Source organism: Carassius gibelio, chromosome B19 (genome assembly GCF_023724105.1).
Source record: "Carassius gibelio isolate Cgi1373 ecotype wild population from Czech Republic chromosome B19, carGib1.2-hapl.c, whole genome shotgun sequence".
Taxonomy (NCBI): Eukaryota; Metazoa; Chordata; class Actinopteri; order Cypriniformes; family Cyprinidae; genus Carassius; species Carassius gibelio.
In genome coordinates, this window is record NC_068414.1 from 4,156,171 (window position 1) to 4,169,852 (window position 13,682).

Here is a 13,682-nt window from a genome sequence, read left to right on the forward strand (position 1 = left end):
GCAGCATGCTGGCGGACGGTCAAACTGATTCTGCTCTTGACATTTCGATGTAGCTCTGCAGTGAGCAGAGCACCCAAAATACAGGTCACTCGCAAAAGTTCCCCTCCACGGAAATCTTTAGTAAAAGGCGAAAGATTTATGCGACAATGAAGAGAAACTCGAGCTGTGTCTCCAAACGCTCGGGCCTGTGCGCTGCCTCTGTTAAACTACTACGCTCGCCAAGGGTCATCAAGGGTGACAACGCCTGCCCACATGTGTTTCGTCAGCACCCCCCCCCCCCCCCACTCCAAAACGGAGGAGTAAAACTCAAAAAAGTCCCCTCGGCCCACCAATAACCAAAAGCCCAATCAAGGCAATCTCTTTCTCATGCCTCTATCTGAAAAGTTGGATAAAATCTTATATGAAAAAAAAAGTATTTTAAAGAAATCCCTTATTCCGAGGTCACCGTAGCCACCAGATCCAGTCTGTAACCGCTTCAGTCACCCGGATCCAGTCCGTATCCAGAGAAGATGGTGGATCAACACCTAGAAAGGACCTCTATGGCCCAGAAACACAGCGGAGACCGTGACAACTAGATGAGCCGCAGATACAAATCCCCTGTAAAGACCACCTGGACAAGACCACAGGAAACAGATGATTCTTCTGCACAGTCTGACATTCCTGCAGCCTGGAGCTGATCTACTGGTTTCGTCTGACAAGGGGAGAACTGTCTCCCCGACTGAGCCTGGTTTCTCACCGGGTTTTTTCTCCATCTTTTCACCGATCGAGTTTTGGTTTCTTGCCTCTGTCGCCTCTGGCAGGCGGAGCTTGGGACACTTCATGTACAGAGATATCGTTGACTTGATTGCAAATTATTGCACAGATACTATTTAAAACTGAACTTAGCTGAATGATGTCATCAAAGAGTTCAATAACGAAATGCCTTTAACTGTCATTTTGCTTTTTGACGCACTGTGTTCCTAATTAATGTTGTTCAGTTGCATTGACGCAATACTTTTTGTTTAAAGCGCAATTTAAAAAAAAAAAAAAAAAAAAAAGAGTCCAAACAATGACCCCTGCTACGGGTAGTGTTCCAAGTGTTATGCGACTTCAGCTAATGATGGGTCCATCAGAAATTTTACGGTGCTAGGGCTGGGTCTGCGTCAGAAGAAGCCATGCATTGTTTAGTTATGTCAGTGCAGTGCCGTCGGTTGGGGGAGAAACGGCAGCATGCACGGCTCCTCGTTAGTATAGTGGACAGTATCTCCGCCTGTCACGCGGAAGACCGGGGTTCGATTCCCCGACGGGGAGAGCTGGTTCTTTTCGTCTTCCGAACGATCCATCCAAAATTTTTGGTTGGAGTCGCAGGTCACAGAAGGAGTTCTGCTTCGACGTCAGCCTGAGCCAAAGGACATGCGTTGGCCGGGAATCGAACCCGGGTCAACTGCTTGGAAGGCAGCTATGCTCACCACTATACCACCAACGCAGGTGGAAGTCAGCAGCTTTATTGACGCACTGTGTTCCTAATTAATGTTGTTCAGTTGCATTGACACAATACTTTTTGTTTAAAGCGCAATTTAAAAAAAAAAAAAAAAAAAAAGAGTCCAAACAATGACCCCTGCTACCGGTAGTGTTGCAAGTGTTATGCGACTTCAGCTAATGATGGGTCCATCCGATATTATTCCATCCAAAAGTTTTGGGTGGAGGCACAGGTCACAGAGGGAGTTCTGCTTCGACGTCAGCCCGAGCCAAAGGACATGCGTTGGCCGGGAATCGAACCCGGGTCAACTGCTTGGAAGGCAGCTATGCTCACCACTATACCACCAACGCAGCAGGCATTCAGCAACTTGCGCCGTCAGTAAGAAGACTCGAAGTGCACGAGTCGCCGATAGGGCTAGAGGAGCAGATGAGATCTTTGTTCAGACCCGTCACTAAAGAGAGCCTTCAAGAATTTGCATCCCGTCACGTACAAGAAAACGCTGCCTTCCCATCCGGCTAAATAAACACGAAGTGGTCAAACGCAGAGAGTGCCCATTCAGACGATGACCAGTGGCAAGCCCTCTCGCAGCATGCTGGCGGACGGTCAAACTGATTCTGCTCTTGACATTTCGATGTAGCTCTGCAGTGAGCAGAGCACCCAAAAATACAGGTCACTCGCAAAAGTTCCCCTCCACGGAAATCTTTAGTAAAAGGCGAAAGATTTATGCGACAATGAAGAGAAACTCGAGCTGTGTCTCCAAACGCTCGGGCCTGTGCGCTGCCTCTGTTAAACTACTACGCTCGCCAAGGGTCATCAAGGGTGACAACGCCTGCCCACATGTGTTTCGTCAGCACCCCCCCCCCCCCCCACTCCAAAACGGAGGAGTAAAACTCAAAAAAGTCCCCTCGGCCCACCAATAACCAAAAGCCCAATCAAGGCAATCTCTTTCTCATGCCTCTATCTGAAAAGTTGGATAAAATCTTATATGAAAAAAAAAGTATTTTAAAGAAATCCCTTATTCCGAGGTCACCGTAGCCACCAGATCCAGTCTGTAACCGCTTCAGTCACCCGGATCCAGTCCGTATCCAGAGAAGATGGTGGATCAACACCTAGAAAGGACCTCTATGGCCCAGAAACACAGCGGAGACCGTGACAACTAGATGAGCCGCAGATACAAATCCCCTGTAAAGACCACCTGGACAAGACCACAGGAAACAGATGATTCTTCTGCACAGTCTGACATTCCTGCAGCCTGGAGCTGATCTACTGGTTTCGTCTGACAAGGGGAGAACTGTCTCCCCGACTGAGCCTGGTTTCTCACCGGGTTTTTTCTCCATCTTTTCACCGATCGAGTTTTGGTTTCTTGCCTCTGTCGCCTCTGGCAGGCGGAGCTTGGGACACTTCATGTACAGAGATATCGTTGACTTGATTGCAAATTATTGCACAGATACTATTTAAAACTGAACTTAGCTGAATGATGTCATCAAAGAGTTCAATAACGAAATGCCTTTAACTGTCATTTTGCTTTTTGACGCACTGTGTTCCTAATTAATGTTGTTCAGTTGCATTGACGCAATACTTTTTGTTTAAAGCGCAATTTAAAAAAAAAAAAAAAAAAAAAAGAGTCCAAACAATGACCCCTGCTACGGGTAGTGTTCCAAGTGTTATGCGACTTCAGCTAATGATGGGTCCATCAGAAATTTTACGGTGCTAGGGCTGGGTCTGCGTCAGAAGAAGCCATGCATTGTTTAGTTATGTCAGTGCAGTGCCGTCGGTTGGGGGAGAAACGGCAGCATACACGGCTCCTCGTTAGTATAGTGGACAGTATCTCCGCCTGTCACGCGGAAGACCGGGGTTCGATTCCCCGACGGGGAGAGCTGGTTCTTTTCGTCTTCCGAACGATCCATCCAAAATTTTTGGTTGGAGTCGCAGGTCACAGAAGGAGTTCTGCTTCGACGTCAGCCCGAGCCAAAGGACATGCGTTGGCCGGGAATCGAACCCGGGTCAACTGCTTGGAAGGCAGCTATGCTCACCACTATACCACCAACGCAGGTGGAAGTCAGCAGCTTTATTGACGCACTGTGTTCCTAATTAATGTTGTTCAGTTGCATTGACACAATACTTTTTGTTTAAAGCGCAATTTAAAAAAAAAAAAAAAAAAAAAGAGTCCAAACAATGACCCCTGCTACGGGTAGTGTTGCAAGTGTTATGCGACTTCAGCTAATGATGGGTCCATCCGATATTATTCCATCCAAAAGTTTTGGGTGGAGGCACAGGTCACAGAGGGAGTTCTGCTTCGACGTCAGCCCGAGCCAAAGGACATGCGTTGGCCGGGAATCGAACCCGGGTCAACTGCTTGGAAGGCAGCTATGCTCACCACTATACCACCAACGCAGCAGGCATTCAGCAACTTGCGCCGTCAGTAAGAAGACTCGAAGTGCACGAGTCGCCGATAGGGCTAGAGGAGCAGATGAGATCTTTGTTCAGACCCGTCACTAAAGAGAGCCTTCAAGAATTTGCATCCCGTCACGTACAAGAAAACGCTGCCTTCCCATCCGGCTAAATAAACACGAAGTGGTCAAACGCAGAGAGTGCCCATTCAGACGATGACCAGTGGCAAGCCCTCTCGCAGCATGCTGGCGGACGGTCAAACTGATTCTGCTCTTGACATTTCGATGTAGCTCTGCAGTGAGCAGAGCACCCAAAATACAGGTCACTCGCAAAAGTTCCCCTCCACGGAAATCTTTAGTAAAAGGCGAAAGATTTATGCGACAATGAAGAGAAACTCGAGCTGTGTCTCCAAACGCTCGGGCCTGTGCGCTGCCTCTGTTAAACTACTACGCTCGCCAAGGGTCATCAAGGGTGACAACGCCTGCCCACATGTGTTTCGTCAGCACCCCCCCCCCCCACTCCAAAACGGAGGAGTAAAACTCAAAAAAGTCCCCTCGGCCCACCAATAACCAAAAGCCCAATCAAGGCAATCTCTTTCTCATGCCTCTATCTGAAAAGTTGGATAAAATCTTATATGAAAAAAAAAGTATTTTAAAGAAATCCCTTATTCCGAGGTCACCGTAGCCACCAGATCCAGTCTGTAACCGCTTCAGTCACCCGGATCCAGTCCGTATCCAGAGAAGATGGTGGATCAACACCTAGAAAGGACCTCTATGGCCCAGAAACACAGCGGAGACCGTGACAACTAGATGAGCCGCAGATACAAATCCCCTGTAAAGACCACCTGGACAAGACCACAGGAAACAGATGATTCTTCTGCACAGTCTGACATTCCTGCAGCCTGGAGCTGATCTACTGGTTTCGTCTGACAAGGGGAGAACTGTCTCCCCGACTGAGCCTGGTTTCTCACCGGGTTTTTTCTCCATCTTTTCACCGATCGAGTTTTGGTTTCTTGCCTCTGTCGCCTCTGGCAGGCGGAGCTTGGGACACTTCATGTACAGAGATATCGTTGACTTGATTGCAAATTATTGCACAGATACTATTTAAAACTGAACTTAGCTGAATGATGTCATCAAAGAGTTCAATAACGAAATGCCTTTAACTGTCATTTTGCTTTTTGACGCACTGTGTTCCTAATTAATGTTGTTCAGTTGCATTGACGCAATACTTTTTGTTTAAAGCGCAATTTAAAAAAAAAAAAAAAAAAAAAAGAGTCCAAACAATGACCCCTGCTACGGGTAGTGTTCCAAGTGTTATGCGACTTCAGCTAATGATGGGTCCATCAGAAATTTTACGGTGCTAGGGCTGGGTCTGCGTCAGAAGAAGCCATGCATTGTTTAGTTATGTCAGTGCAGTGCCGTCGGTTGGGGGAGAAACGGCAGCATGCACGGCTCCTCGTTAGTATAGTGGACAGTATCTCCGCCTGTCACGCGGAAGACCGGGGTTCGATTCCCCGACGGGGAGAGCTGGTTCTTTTCGTCTTCCGAACGATCCATCCAAAATTTTTGGTTGGAGTCGCAGGTCACAGAAGGAGTTCTGCTTCGACGTCAGCCCGAGCCAAAGGACATGCGTTGGCCGGGAATCGAACCCGGGTCAACTGCTTGGAAGGCAGCTATGCTCACCACTATACCACCAACGCAGGTGGAAGTCAGCAGCTTTATTGACGCACTGTGTTCCTAATTAATGTTGTTCAGTTGCATTGACACAATACTTTTTGTTTAAAGCGCAATTTAAAAAAAAAAAAAAAAAAAAAAGAGTCCAAACAATGACCCCTGCTACGGGTAGTGTTGCAAGTGTTATGCGACTTCAGCTAATGATGGGTCCATCCGATATTATTCCATCCAAAAGTTTTGGGTGGAGGCACAGGTCACAGAGGGAGTTCTGCTTCGACGTCAGCCCGAGCCAAAGGACATGCGTTGGCCGGGAATCGAACCCGGGTCAACTGCTTGGAAGGCAGCTATGCTCACCACTATACCACCAACGCAGCAGGCATTCAGCAACTTGCGCCGTCAGTAAGAAGACTCGAAGTGCACGAGTCGCCGATAGGGCTAGAGGAGCAGATGAGATCTTTGTTCAGACCCGTCACTAAAGAGAGCCTTCAAGAATTTGCATCCCGTCACGTACAAGAAAACGCTGCCTTCCCATCCGGCTAAATAAACACGAAGTGGTCAAACGCAGAGAGTGCCCATTCAGACGATGACCAGTGGCAAGCCCTCTCGCAGCATGCTGGCGGACGGTCAAACTGATTCTGCTCTTGACATTTCGATGTAGCTCTGCAGTGAGCAGAGCACCCAAAATACAGGTCACTCGCAAAAGTTCCCCTCCACGGAAATCTTTAGTAAAAGGCGAAAGATTTATGCGACAATGAAGAGAAACTCGAGCTGTGTCTCCAAACGCTCGGGCCTGTGCGCTGCCTCTGTTAAACTACTACGCTCGCCAAGGGTCATCAAGGGTGACAACGCCTGCCCACATGTGTTTCGTCAGCACCCCCCCCCCCCCCCCCACTCCAAAACGGAGGAGTAAAACTCAAAAAAGTCCCCTCGGCCCACCAATAACCAAAAGCCCAATCAAGGCAATCTCTTTCTCATGCCTCTATCTGAAAAGTTGGATAAAATCTTATATGAAAAAAAAAGTATTTTAAAGAAATCCCTTATTCCGAGGTCACCGTAGCCACCAGATCCAGTCTGTAACCGCTTCAGTCACCCGGATCCAGTCCGTATCCAGAGAAGATGGTGGATCAACACCTAGAAAGGACCTCTATGGCCCAGAAACACAGCGGAGACCGTGACAACTAGATGAGCCGCAGATACAAATCCCCTGTAAAGACCACCTGGACAAGACCACAGGAAACAGATGATTCTTCTGCACAGTCTGACATTCCTGCAGCCTGGAGCTGATCTACTGGTTTCGTCTGACAAGGGGAGAACTGTCTCCCCGACTGAGCCTGGTTTCTCACCGGGTTTTTTCTCCATCTTTTCACCGATCGAGTTTTGGTTTCTTGCCTCTGTCGCCTCTGGCAGGCGGAGCTTGGGACACTTCATGTACAGAGATATCGTTGACTTGATTGCAAATTATTGCACAGATACTATTTAAAACTGAACTTAGCTGAATGATGTCATCAAAGAGTTCAATAACGAAATGCCTTTAACTGTCATTTTGCTTTTTGACGCACTGTGTTCCTAATTAATGTTGTTCAGTTGCATTGACGCAATACTTTTTGTTTAAAGCGCAATTTAAAAAAAAAAAAAAAAAAAAAAGAGTCCAAACAATGACCCCTGCTACGGGTAGTGTTCCAAGTGTTATGCGACTTCAGCTAATGATGGGTCCATCAGAAATTTTACGGTGCTAGGGCTGGGTCTGCGTCAGAAGAAGCCATGCATTGTTTAGTTATGTCAGTGCAGTGCCGTCGGTTGGGGGAGAAACGGCAGCATGCACGGCTCCTCGTTAGTATAGTGGACAGTATCTCCGCCTGTCACGCGGAAGACCGGGGTTCGATTCCCCGACGGGGAGAGCTGGTTCTTTTCGTCTTCCGAACGATCCATCCAAAATTTTTGGTTGGAGTCGCAGGTCACAGAAGGAGTTCTGCTTCGACGTCAGCCTGAGCCAAAGGACATGCGTTGGCCGGGAATCGAACCCGGGTCAACTGCTTGGAAGGCAGCTATGCTCACCACTATACCACCAACGCAGGTGGAAGTCAGCAGCTTTATTGACGCACTGTGTTCCTAATTAATGTTGTTCAGTTGCATTGACACAATACTTTTTGTTTAAAGCGCAATTTAAAAAAAAAAAAAAAAAAAAAGAGTCCAAACAATGACCCCTGCTACGGGTAGTGTTGCAAGTGTTATGCGACTTCAGCTAATGATGGGTCCATCCGATATTATTCCATCCAAAAGTTTTGGGTGGAGGCACAGGTCACAGAGGGAGTTCTGCTTCGACGTCAGCCCGAGCCAAAGGACATGCGTTGGCCGGGAATCGAACCCGGGTCAACTGCTTGGAAGGCAGCTATGCTCACCACTATACCACCAACGCAGCAGGCATTCAGCAACTTGCGCCGTCAGTAAGAAGACTCGAAGTGCACGAGTCGCCGATAGGGCTAGAGGAGCAGATGAGATCTTTGTTCAGACCCGTCACTAAAGAGAGCCTTCAAGAATTTGCATCCCGTCACGTACAAGAAAACGCTGCCTTCCCATCCGGCTAAATAAACACGAAGTGGTCAAACGCAGAGAGTGCCCATTCAGACGATGACCAGTGGCAAGCCCTCTCGCAGCATGCTGGCGGACGGTCAAACTGATTCTGCTCTTGACATTTCGATGTAGCTCTGCAGTGAGCAGAGCACCCAAAAATACAGGTCACTCGCAAAAGTTCCCCTCCACGGAAATCTTTAGTAAAAGGCGAAAGATTTATGCGACAATGAAGAGAAACTCGAGCTGTGTCTCCAAACGCTCGGGCCTGTGCGCTGCCTCTGTTAAACTACTACGCTCGCCAAGGGTCATCAAGGGTGACAACGCCTGCCCACATGTGTTTCGTCAGCACCCCCCCCCCCCCCCACTCCAAAACGGAGGAGTAAAACTCAAAAAAGTCCCCTCGGCCCACCAATAACCAAAAGCCCAATCAAGGCAATCTCTTTCTCATGCCTCTATCTGAAAAGTTGGATAAAATCTTATATGAAAAAAAAAGTATTTTAAAGAAATCCCTTATTCCGAGGTCACCGTAGCCACCAGATCCAGTCTGTAACCGCTTCAGTCACCCGGATCCAGTCCGTATCCAGAGAAGATGGTGGATCAACACCTAGAAAGGACCTCTATGGCCCAGAAACACAGCGGAGACCGTGACAACTAGATGAGCCGCAGATACAAATCCCCTGTAAAGACCACCTGGACAAGACCACAGGAAACAGATGATTCTTCTGCACAGTCTGACATTCCTGCAGCCTGGAGCTGATCTACTGGTTTCGTCTGACAAGGGGAGAACTGTCTCCCCGACTGAGCCTGGTTTCTCACCGGGTTTTTTCTCCATCTTTTCACCGATCGAGTTTTGGTTTCTTGCCTCTGTCGCCTCTGGCAGGCGGAGCTTGGGACACTTCATGTACAGAGATATCGTTGACTTGATTGCAAATTATTGCACAGATACTATTTAAAACTGAACTTAGCTGAATGATGTCATCAAAGAGTTCAATAACGAAATGCCTTTAACTGTCATTTTGCTTTTTGACGCACTGTGTTCCTAATTAATGTTGTTCAGTTGCATTGACGCAATACTTTTTGTTTAAAGCGCAATTTAAAAAAAAAAAAAAAAAAAAAAAGAGTCCAAACAATGACCCCTGCTACGGGTAGTGTTCCAAGTGTTATGCGACTTCAGCTAATGATGGGTCCATCAGAAATTTTACGGTGCTAGGGCTGGGTCTGCGTCAGAAGAAGCCATGCATTGTTTAGTTATGTCAGTGCAGTGCCGTCGGTTGGGGGAGAAACGGCAGCATACACGGCTCCTCGTTAGTATAGTGGACAGTATCTCCGCCTGTCACGCGGAAGACCGGGGTTCGATTCCCCGACGGGGAGAGCTGGTTCTTTTCGTCTTCCGAACGATCCATCCAAAATTTTTGGTTGGAGTCGCAGGTCACAGAAGGAGTTCTGCTTCGACGTCAGCCCGAGCCAAAGGACATGCGTTGGCCGGGAATCGAACCCGGGTCAACTGCTTGGAAGGCAGCTATGCTCACCACTATACCACCAACGCAGGTGGAAGTCAGCAGCTTTATTGACGCACTGTGTTCCTAATTAATGTTGTTCAGTTGCATTGACACAATACTTTTTGTTTAAAGCGCAATTTAAAAAAAAAAAAAAAAAAAAAAGAGTCCAAACAATGACCCCTGCTACGGGTAGTGTTGCAAGTGTTATGCGACTTCAGCTAATGATGGGTCCATCCGATATTATTCCATCCAAAAGTTTTGGGTGGAGGCACAGGTCACAGAGGGAGTTCTGCTTCGACGTCAGCCCGAGCCAAAGGACATGCGTTGGCCGGGAATCGAACCCGGGTCAACTGCTTGGAAGGCAGCTATGCTCACCACTATACCACCAACGCAGCAGGCATTCAGCAACTTGCGCCGTCAGTAAGAAGACTCGAAGTGCACGAGTCGCCGATAGGGCTAGAGGAGCAGATGAGATCTTTGTTCAGACCCGTCACTAAAGAGAGCCTTCAAGAATTTGCATCCCGTCACGTACAAGAAAACGCTGCCTTCCCATCCGGCTAAATAAACACGAAGTGGTCAAACGCAGAGAGTGCCCATTCAGACGATGACCAGTGGCAAGCCCTCTCGCAGCATGCTGGCGGACGGTCAAACTGATTCTGCTCTTGACATTTCGATGTAGCTCTGCAGTGAGCAGAGCACCCAAAATACAGGTCACTCGCAAAAGTTCCCCTCCACGGAAATCTTTAGTAAAAGGCGAAAGATTTATGCGACAATGAAGAGAAACTCGAGCTGTGTCTCCAAACGCTCGGGCCTGTGCGCTGCCTCTGTTAAACTACTACGCTCGCCAAGGGTCATCAAGGGTGACAACGCCTGCCCACATGTGTTTCGTCAGCACCCCCCCCCCCCCACTCCAAAACGGAGGAGTAAAACTCAAAAAAGTCCCCTCGGCCCACCAATAACCAAAAGCCCAATCAAGGCAATCTCTTTCTCATGCCTCTATCTGAAAAGTTGGATAAAATCTTATATGAAAAAAAAAGTATTTTAAAGAAATCCCTTATTCCGAGGTCACCGTAGCCACCAGATCCAGTCTGTAACCGCTTCAGTCACCCGGATCCAGTCCGTATCCAGAGAAGATGGTGGATCAACACCTAGAAAGGACCTCTATGGCCCAGAAACACAGCGGAGACCGTGACAACTAGATGAGCCGCAGATACAAATCCCCTGTAAAGACCACCTGGACAAGACCACAGGAAACAGATGATTCTTCTGCACAGTCTGACATTCCTGCAGCCTGGAGCTGATCTACTGGTTTCGTCTGACAAGGGGAGAACTGTCTCCCCGACTGAGCCTGGTTTCTCACCGGGTTTTTTCTCCATCTTTTCACCGATCGAGTTTTGGTTTCTTGCCTCTGTCGCCTCTGGCAGGCGGAGCTTGGGACACTTCATGTACAGAGATATCGTTGACTTGATTGCAAATTATTGCACAGATACTATTTAAAACTGAACTTAGCTGAATGATGTCATCAAAGAGTTCAATAACGAAATGCCTTTAACTGTCATTTTGCTTTTTGACGCACTGTGTTCCTAATTAATGTTGTTCAGTTGCATTGACGCAATACTTTTTGTTTAAAGCGCAATTTAAAAAAAAAAAAAAAAAAAAAAGAGTCCAAACAATGACCCCTGCTACGGGTAGTGTTCCAAGTGTTATGCGACTTCAGCTAATGATGGGTCCATCAGAAATTTTACGGTGCTAGGGCTGGGTCTGCGTCAGAAGAAGCCATGCATTGTTTAGTTATGTCAGTGCAGTGCCGTCGTTGGGGGAGAAACGGCAGCATGCACGGCTCCTCGTTAGTATAGTGGACAGTATCTCCGCCTGTCACGCGGAAGACCGGGGTTCGATTCCCCGACGGGGAGAGCTGGTTCTTTTCGTCTTCCGAACGATCCATCCAAAATTTTTGGTTGGAGTCGCAGGTCACAGAAGGAGTTCTGCTTCGACGTCAGCCCGAGCCAAAGGACATGCGTTGGCCGGGAATCGAACCCGGGTCAACTGCTTGGAAGGCAGCTATGCTCACCACTATACCACCAACGCAGGTGGAAGTCAGCAGCTTTATTGACGCACTGTGTTCCTAATTAATGTTGTTCAGTTGCATTGACACAATACTTTTTGTTTAAAGCGCAATTTAAAAAAAAAAAAAAAAAAAAAAGAGTCCAAACAATGACCCCTGCTACGGGTAGTGTTGCAAGTGTTATGCGACTTCAGCTAATGATGGGTCCATCCGATATTATTCCATCCAAAAGTTTTGGGTGGAGGCACAGGTCACAGAGGGAGTTCTGCTTCGACGTCAGCCCGAGCCAAAGGACATGCGTTGGCCGGGAATCGAACCCGGGTCAACTGCTTGGAAGGCAGCTATGCTCACCACTATACCACCAACGCAGCAGGCATTCAGCAACTTGCGCCGTCAGTAAGAAGACTCGAAGTGCACGAGTCGCCGATAGGGCTAGAGGAGCAGATGAGATCTTTGTTCAGACCCGTCACTAAAGAGAGCCTTCAAGAATTTGCATCCCGTCACGTACAAGAAAACGCTGCCTTCCCATCCGGCTAAATAAACACGAAGTGGTCAAACGCAGAGAGTGCCCATTCAGACGATGACCAGTGGCAAGCCCTCTCGCAGCATGCTGGCGGACGGTCAAACTGATTCTGCTCTTGACATTTCGATGTAGCTCTGCAGTGAGCAGAGCACCCAAAATACAGGTCACTCGCAAAAGTTCCCCTCCACGGAAATCTTTAGTAAAAGGCGAAAGATTTATGCGACAATGAAGAGAAACTCGAGCTGTGTCTCCAAACGCTCGGGCCTGTGCGCTGCCTCTGTTAAACTACTACGCTCGCCAAGGGTCATCAAGGGTGACAACGCCTGCCCACATGTGTTTCGTCAGCACCCCCCCCCCCCCCCCACTCCAAAACGGAGGAGTAAAACTCAAAAAAGTCCCCTCGGCCCACCAATAACCAAAAGCCCAATCAAGGCAATCTCTTTCTCATGCCTCTATCTGAAAAGTTGGATAAAATCTTATATGAAAAAAAAAGTATTTTAAAGAAATCCCTTATTCCGAGGTCACCGTAGCCACCAGATCCAGTCTGTAACCGCTTCAGTCACCCGGATCCAGTCCGTATCCAGAGAAGATGGTGGATCAACACCTAGAAAGGACCTCTATGGCCCAGAAACACAGCGGAGACCGTGACAACTAGATGAGCCGCAGATACAAATCCCCTGTAAAGACCACCTGGACAAGACCACAGGAAACAGATGATTCTTCTGCACAGTCTGACATTCCTGCAGCCTGGAGCTGATCTACTGGTTTCGTCTGACAAGGGGAGAACTGTCTCCCCGACTGAGCCTGGTTTCTCACCGGGTTTTTTCTCCATCTTTTCACCGATCGAGTTTTGGTTTCTTGCCTCTGTCGCCTCTGGCAGGCGGAGCTTGGGACACTTCATGTACAGAGATATCGTTGACTTGATTGCAAATTATTGCACAGATACTATTTAAAACTGAACTTAGCTGAATGATGTCATCAAAGAGTTCAATAACGAAATGCCTTTAACTGTCATTTTGCTTTTTGACGCACTGTGTTCCTAATTAATGTTGTTCAGTTGCATTGACGCAATACTTTTTGTTTAAAGCGCAATTTAAAAAAAAAAAAAAAAAAAAAAGAGTCCAAACAATGACCCCTGCTACGGGTAGTGTTCCAAGTGTTATGCGACTTCAGCTAATGATGGGTCCATCAGAAATTTTACGGTGCTAGGGCTGGGTCTGCGTCAGAAGAAGCCATGCATTGTTTAGTTATGTCAGTGCAGTGCCGTCGGTTGGGGGAGAAACGGCAGCATGCACGGCTCCTCGTTAGTATAGTGGACAGTATCTCCGCCTGTCACGCGGAAGACCGGGGTTCGATTCCCCGACGGGGAGAGCTGGTTCTTTTCGTCTTCCGAACGATCCATCCAAAATTTTTGGTTGGAGTCGCAGGTCACAGAAGGAGTTCTGCTTCGACGTCAGCCTGAGCCAAAGGACATGCGTTGGCCGGGAATCGAACCCGGGTC

At 48.0% G+C, this 13,682-nt stretch overlaps 7 non-coding genes across 7 annotated transcripts; all 7 read right to left on the bottom strand.

Annotated features, from left to right (window-relative positions):
• Positions 1–51: 51 nt before the first annotated feature.
• Positions 52–166, bottom strand: LOC127981022 (U5 spliceosomal RNA). Its single transcript, XR_008160016.1, has one exon. It is a non-coding gene; the product is annotated as a U5 spliceosomal RNA (small nuclear RNA).
• Positions 167–2,094: 1,928 nt separating this feature from the next.
• LOC127980358 (U5 spliceosomal RNA) lies at positions 2,095–2,209 on the bottom strand. The gene has a single exon (XR_008159386.1). It is a non-coding gene; the product is annotated as a U5 spliceosomal RNA (small nuclear RNA).
• Positions 2,210–4,138: 1,929 nt separating this feature from the next.
• On the bottom strand, positions 4,139–4,253 carry LOC127981023 (U5 spliceosomal RNA). Its single transcript, XR_008160017.1, has one exon. It is a non-coding gene; the product is annotated as a U5 spliceosomal RNA (small nuclear RNA).
• Positions 4,254–6,179: 1,926 nt separating this feature from the next.
• Positions 6,180–6,294, bottom strand: LOC127981024 (U5 spliceosomal RNA). Its single transcript, XR_008160018.1, has one exon. It is a non-coding gene; the product is annotated as a U5 spliceosomal RNA (small nuclear RNA).
• A 1,930-nt stretch (positions 6,295–8,224) lies between these two features.
• On the bottom strand, positions 8,225–8,339 carry LOC127980359 (U5 spliceosomal RNA). The gene has a single exon (XR_008159387.1). It is a non-coding gene; the product is annotated as a U5 spliceosomal RNA (small nuclear RNA).
• A 1,931-nt stretch (positions 8,340–10,270) lies between these two features.
• Positions 10,271–10,385, bottom strand: LOC127981025 (U5 spliceosomal RNA). The gene has a single exon (XR_008160019.1). It is a non-coding gene; the product is annotated as a U5 spliceosomal RNA (small nuclear RNA).
• A 1,926-nt stretch (positions 10,386–12,311) lies between these two features.
• LOC127981026 (U5 spliceosomal RNA) lies at positions 12,312–12,426 on the bottom strand. The gene has a single exon (XR_008160020.1). It is a non-coding gene; the product is annotated as a U5 spliceosomal RNA (small nuclear RNA).
• Between the last annotated feature and the right edge of the window lie 1,256 nt (positions 12,427–13,682).